Source organism: Megalopta genalis, unplaced genomic scaffold (genome assembly GCF_051020955.1).
Source record: "Megalopta genalis isolate 19385.01 unplaced genomic scaffold, iyMegGena1_principal scaffold0980, whole genome shotgun sequence".
In the NCBI taxonomy this organism is placed as follows: domain Eukaryota; kingdom Metazoa; phylum Arthropoda; class Insecta; order Hymenoptera; family Halictidae; genus Megalopta; species Megalopta genalis.
Window position 1 is genome coordinate 45,203 of NW_027477049.1, and position 7,516 is coordinate 52,718.

General features: G+C 37.9%; 1 pseudogene; it reads right to left on the reverse strand.

The window, feature by feature from the left end:
• Positions 1-3,141: 3,141 nt before the first annotated feature.
• On the reverse strand, positions 3,142-4,344 carry LOC143263642 (histone-lysine N-methyltransferase SETMAR pseudogene; annotated as a pseudogene).
• Between the last annotated feature and the right edge of the window lie 3,172 nt (positions 4,345-7,516).

Sequence of the window (7,516 nt, forward strand, 5' to 3'; positions counted from 1 at the left end):
ATCATGTGTTTCGCTTGGATGTGAAGCTAACTCGTTTGTTTCGTCTGCATTTGAAGCTATATCACTTATATCCCAAGTGTTTGAAGCTAAATCATTTGTTTCGCATGAATTTGAAACTAAACCTTCTACATCGCATTGATTTGAAGCTTAATCATTTGTTTCGCATGGATTTGAAGCTAATTCGTTTTTATCCCCTGCATTTGAAGCTATGTCATTTATATCGCAAGTATCTGATGCTAAATCATTTGTTTCGCCTGGATTTGAAGCTAAACCTTCTACTTCAGCATTGATTTGACGCTAACTCGTTTGCTTCGTGCGCATTTGAAGCTATATCACTTATATCCCAACTGTTTGAAGATAAATCATTTGATTCGCATGGATTTGAAGCTAGCTTGTTTCTTTCGTCTGCATTTCAAGCTATATCACATATATCGCAAGTATCTGAAACTAAATCATTTGTGTCGCATGGATTTGAAGCTATCTCGTTTGTTTCGTCTGCATTTGAATCTATATCACTTATATCGCAAGTATCTGAACCTAAATCATTGGTTTCGCATGGATTTGAAGCTAAACCTTCTTACATTGCATAGATTTGAAGCTAAATCATGTGTTTCGCATTGATTTGAATCTAACTCGGTTGTTGCGCATGCAGTTGAATCTAAATAACGTACATCGCAAGTATTTGTAGCTAAACCATTTGTTTGGAATGGATTTGAAGCTAATCCTTCTACATCGCATTGATTTGAAGCTAAATCATGTGTTTTGCATGGATTTGAAGCTAATTCGTTTGTTTCGTCTGCATTTGAAGCTATATCATCCATATCCCAAGTGTTTGCAGCTCTATCATTTGTTTTGCATGGATTTGAAGCTAAACCATCTAAATCGCATGAATTTTAAGCTAAATCATGTGTTCCGAATGGATTTGAAGCTAACTCGTTTGTTTCGTCTGCACTTGAAGCAATATCACATATATCGCTAGTATCTGAAGCTAAATCATTTGTTTCGCATGGATTTGAAGCTAAACCTTCAACATCGCTTTGATTTGCAGCTATATCATGTGTTTCGCAAGGATTTGCAGCTATCTCGTTCGTTTCGCCTGCATTTGATGCTATATCACTTATATCGCAAGTTTCTGAAGCTAAATCACTTGTTTCGCATGGCTTTGAAGCTAAACCTTCTACATCGCATTGATTTTCAGTTTAATCATGTGTTTCGCATGGATTTGAGGCTAACTCGTTTGTTTCGTCTGCAATTGAAGCTATATCACTTATATCCCAAGTGTTTGAAGCTAAATCATTTGTTCCGCATCGATACGAAGCTAAGCCTTCTACTTCGCATTGATTTGAAGCTAAATCATTTGTTTCGCTTGGATGTGAAGCTAACTCGTTTGTTTCGTCTGCATTTGAAACTATATCATTTATATCGCAAGTATTTGAAGCTAAATCATTTGTTCCGCATGGATTTGAAGCTGAGCCTTCTATATCGCATTGATTTGAAGCTTAATCATGCGTGTCGCATGGAGTTGAAGCTAGCTTGTTTGTTTCGTCTGCATTTGAACGTATACCGCTTATAACGCAATTATCTGAAGATAAATCATTTGTTCCACATGGATTTGTAGCTAAACCTTCTACATCGTATTGATTTGAAGCTAAATCATGTGTTTCGCTTGGATGTGAAGCTAACTCGTTTGTTTCGTCTGCATTTGAAGCTATATCACTTATATCCCAAGTGTTTGAAGCTAAATCATTTGTTTCGCATGAATTTGAACCTAAACCTTCTACATCGCATTGATTTGAAGCTTAATCATTTGTTTCGCATGGATTTGAAGCTAATTCGTTTGTATCCCCTGCATTTGAAGCTATGTCATTTATATCGCAAGTATCTGATGCTAAATCATTTGTTTCGCCTGGATTTGAAGCTAAACCTTCTACTTTCGCATTGATTTGAAGCTGACTCGTTTGCTTCGTGCGCATTTGAAGCTATATCACTTATATCCCAACTGTTTGAAGGTAAATCATTTGATTCGCATGGATTTGAAGCTATCTTGTTTCTTTCGTCTGCATTTGAAGCTATATCACATATATCGCAAGTATCTGAAACTAAATCATTTGTGTCGCATGGATTTGAAGCTATCTCGTTTGTTTCGTCTGCATTTGAATCTATATCACTTATATCGCAAGTATCTGAACCTAAATCATTGGTTTCGCATGGATTTGAAGCTAAACCTTCTTACAACGCATAGATTTGAAGCTAAATCATGTGTTTCGCATGGATTTGAATCTAACTCGGTTGTTGCGCATGCAGTTGGATCTAAATAACGTACATCGCAAGTATTTGTAGCTAAACCATTTGTTTGGAATGGATTTGAAGCTAAACCTTCTACATCGCATTGATTTGCAACTAAATAATGTGTTTCGCATGGATTTGAAGCTAACTCGTTTGTTTGACCTGCAGTTGAATCTATATCACTTATATCGCAAGTATTTGAAGCAAAATCATTTGTTCCGCATCGATTTGAAGCTAAGACTTCTACTTCGCATTGATTTGAAGCTAAATCATGTGTTTCGCTTGGATGTGAAGCTAACTCGTTTGATTCGTCTGCATTTGAAGCTATATCACCTATATCCCAAATGTTTGAAGCTACTTCATTTGTTTCGCTTGGATTTAAAGCTAAACGTTCTACATCGCATTGATTTGAAGCTAAATCGTGTGTTTTGCATGGATTTTAAGCTAACTCGTATGTTTCCCCTGCATTTGAAGCTATATCACTTATATCGCATGTATCTGATGATAAGTCATTTGTGTCGCATTGATTTGAATCTAAACCTTCCACATCGCATTGATTTGCAGCTAAATCATGTGTTCCGCATGGATTTGAAGCTAACTCGTTTGTTTCGCATGCAGTTGAAGCTAAATCATGTATATCACAAGTATTTGAAGCGAAACCATTTGATTGGCATGGATTTGAAGCTACGCCTTCTTCTTCGCATTTATTTGAAGCTAAATCATGTGTTTCTGTTGATTTTTGAATCTAATTAGTTTGTTTCGCATGCAGTTGAAGCTAAATTACGTATAAAACAAGTATTAGGTTGGTGCGTATGAAATGTCGGATTCTTAAGTGATTGTATAAAACTGCATATCTTTCTTCAAAAGCTGTTTATTCAATCAAAGTATGCTCCATTCGCTTCAATACACTTCTCCCAACGAGATTTTAAAGCGTAGATGCCTGTCTTAAAAAAATTTTGGTCTTTAGAATTAATAAACTCTGATATCGAGTTTTTTAGACTGTCTTCATTTTCATAGTGTTTGCCCCTTAAAAACAGCTCTAAATGCTTGAAAAAATGAAAATCGGTCGGCGAGAGATCCGGTGAATATGGTGGATGCTGCAAAACTTCATATTCCAGTTCGTTCAGTTTCGCAATTGTTTTGTGCGATGTATGCGGCCGAGCGTTGTCATGGAGCAGTAGCGGGCCATGCCGATTCACAAGCGATGGGCGTACAATTTTTAACTTATCGTGCATCTCATCAATGTACTGGCAGTACTTTTCGGCCGTAATTGTCTCCCCAGGTCGAAGGAACGAATAATGGATTACCCCAGCCGCGTTCCACCAAACTGTGAACAAAATCTTCCGTGGATGAAGCGATAGCCTTGGAGTATGGGCACAAACCTCATCCTTGTCAAGCCACCGAGCACACCTCTTTCTATTGTCATAAAGAACCCATTTTTCGTCACACGTAATGATCCGATCGAAAAATGGCTCTCGGTGAAATCGGGTTAGCAATGATGAGCATACGTTTAACCGATCCAGCTTATTTCGCTCTGTCAGTGCGTGTGGTACCCACTTGTCCATCTTCTTAACCTTGCCAATCTCAGAAAGGTGTCTCAATATCGTTGTATGGTCAACTTTCATCCTGATAGCAAGTTCCCTCGTGGATAGGGCTGGATCCGCTTCCACTAGAGCCTTCAGGTCATCATTCTTCACAGACGTTTTGGGTCTTCCGCGCGGCTCATTTTGCAGTGAAAAATCGCCAGTCCGAAATTTTTCGAACCAACACTGCACTTTCCGATCGTTAACCGTATTCTCCCCAAACGCTTGGTTTATGTTGCGTGCAGCTTTTGCAGCACTATTACCAAGTTTGTACTCATATAAGAAAATGACGCGAATGTCGACAGAATTCATATCGGCAATAAACTTAAAAGAAATAACAAAAGGGAAGACCTTCGAGAAAACCTATTTTGCTGAAATGAGTCTCTGGCAATGGACAATACGACTATGAATGAGGTTATGTCAAAGACAAAAGTATAACGAAAACAGGGAGACAAACGTCCGCATGTAAAGAGAATCCGACATTTCATACGCACCAACCTAATATTTGATGCTAAACTATTCGTTTCGCATGGATTTGAAGCTGAGCCTTCTACTTCGCATTCATTTGAAGCTGAATAATGTGTTTCGCTTGAATTTGAAGCTAACCCCATTGTTTCACATGCAGTTCAAGCTGAATCACGTATAAAACAGGTTTTTGATGCTAAACTATTCGTTTCGCATCGATTTGAAGCTTAATCATGTGTTTTGCATGGATTTGAAGCTAACTCGTTGGTTTCTCCTGCATTTGAAGCTATATCACTTATATCGCATGTATCTGATGCTAAGTCATTTGTGTCGCATTGATTTGAAGCTAAACCTTCCACATTGCATTGGTTTCAAGATAAACCTTCTGCATCGCAATGATTTGAAGCTAAATCATGTGATTCGCTTGGATTTGAAGCTACCTCGTTTGTTTCCCCTGCATTTGGAGGTATATCACTTATGTCGCAAGTATCTGAAACTAAATCATTTGTGTCGCATGGATTTGAAGTTATCTCGCTTGTTTCGTCTGCATTTGAATCTATATCACTTATATCGCAAGTATTTGAACCTAAATCATTGGTTTCGCATGAATTTGAAGCTAAACCATCTACATCGCATAGATTTGAAGCTAAATCATGTGTTTCGCATGGATTTGCAGCTAACTCGTTCGTTTCGCCAGCATTTGATGCTATATCACTTATATCGTAAGTATCTGAAGCTAAATCATTTGTTTCGCACGGATTTGAAGCTAAACCTTCTACATCGCATTGATTTTCAGTTTAATCATGTGTTTCGCGTGGATTTGAAGCTAACTTGTTTGTTTCGTCTGTATTTGAAGCTATATCACTTATATCCCAAGTATTTGAAGCTAAATCATTTGTTTCGCATGGATTTGAAGCTAAATGTTCGCCATCGCATGGACTTGAAGCTAACTCGTTTGTTTCGCATGCAGCTGAAGCTATATCACCCATATCCCAAGTGTTTGCAGCTCTATCATTTGTTTCGCATGGACTTGAAGCTAAACCATCTAAATCGCATGAATTTTAAGCTAAATCATGTGTTCCGCATGGATTTGAAGCTAACTTGTTTGTTTCGTCTGCACTTGAAGCAATATCACATATATCGCTAGTATCTGAAGCTAAATCATTTGTTTCGCATGGATTTGAAGCTAAACCTTCAACATCGCTTTGATTTGCAGCTATATCATGTGTTTCGCAAGGATTTGCAGCTAACTCGTTCGTTTCGTCTGCATTTGATGCTATATCACTTATATCGCAAGTATCCGAAGCTAAATCACTTGTTTCGCATGGCTTTGAAGCTAAACCTTCTACATCGCATTTATTTTCAGTTTAATCATGTGTTTCGCATGGATTTGAAGCTAACTCGTTTGTTTCGTCTGCAATTGAAGCTCTATCACTTATATCCCATTGTTTGAAGCTAAATCATTTGTTTCGCATGGACTTGAAGCTAAACCTTCCACACAGCATTGATTTGAGGCTTAATCATGTGTTTTGCATGGTTTTCAGGCTAACTCGTTTATTTCCCCTGCATTTAAAGCTATATCACTCATATCGCAAATAACTGGAGCTAAATCATTGGTTTCGCATGGATTTGAAGCTAAACCTTCTACATCGCACTGATTTGCTGCTAAATCATGTGTTTCGCATGGATCTAAAGCTAAGCCTTCTACTTCTCATCGATTTGAAGCTTAATCATGTGTTTCGCATGGATTTGCAGCTAACTCGTTTGTATCCCCTGAATTTGAACTATATCACTTATATCGCAAGAATCTGAAGCTAAATCATTTGTGATGCATGGATTTGAAGCTACACCTTCTACATCGCATTGATTTGCTGCTAAATCATGTGTTTCGCTTGGATTTGAAGCTAAATCATCTTCATCGCACTGATTTGAAGCTAAATCATGTGTTTCGCTTGGGTTGGAAGCTATCTCGTTTGTTTCGTCTGCATTTGAAGCTATACTACTTATATCCCAAATGTTTGAAGCTCAATCAATTGCTTCGCATGGATTTGAAGCTAATCCTTCTACATCGCATTGATTTGAAGCTAAATTATGTGTTTCGCATGGATTTGAAGCTAACTCGTTTGTATCCCCTGAATTTGAAGCTATATCACTTATATCGCAAGTATCTGAAGCTAAATCATTTGTGATGCATGGATTTGAAGCTACACCTTCTACATCGCATTGATTTGCTGCTAAATCGTGTGTATCGCATGGATTTGAAGCTAAGCCTGCTACTTCGCTTCGATTTGCAGCTAAATCATGTGTTTCGCATGGATTTGAAGCTAACTCGTTTGTTACCCCTGCATTTGAATCTATATCACTTATATCGCAAGTATCTGATGCTAAATCATTTGTTTCGCCTGGATTTGAAGCTAAACCTTCTACTTTCGCATTGATTTGAAGCTGACTCGTTTGCTTCGTGCGCATATGAAGCTATATCACTTATATCCCAACTGTTTGAAGCTAAATCATTTGATTCGCATGGATTTGAAGCTAGCTTGTTTCTTTCGTCTGCATTTGAAGCTATATCACGTATATCGCAAGTATCTGAAGCTAAATCATTTGTGTCGTATGGGTTTGGAGCTAAGCCTTCTACTACGCATTGATTTGGAGCTAAATTCTCGTTTCGCATGGATTTGAATCTAACTCGTTTGTTTGGCCTGCAGTTGAATCTATATCACTTATATCGCAAGTATTTTAAGCAAAATCATTTGTTCCGCATCGATATGAAGCTAAGCCTTCTACTTCGCATTGATTTGAAGCTAAATCATTTGTTTCGCTTGGATGTGAAGCTAACTCGTTTGTTTCGTCTGCATTTGAAACTATATCATTTATATCGCAAGTATTTGAAGCAAAATCATGTGTTCCGCATGGATTTGTAGCTGAGCCTTCTACATCGCATTGATTTGCAGCTAAATTATGTGTTTCGCATGGATTTGAATCTTACTCGTTTGTTTCGTCTGCATTTGGAGGTATATCACTTATATCCCAAGTATCTGAAACTAAATCATTTGTTTCGCATGGATTTGAAGCTAAACCTTCTACATCGCATGGACTTGAAGCAAACTCGTTTGTTTCGCTTGCAGCTGAAACTATATCACACATATCCCAAGTGTTTGCAGCTCTATCATATGTTTCGC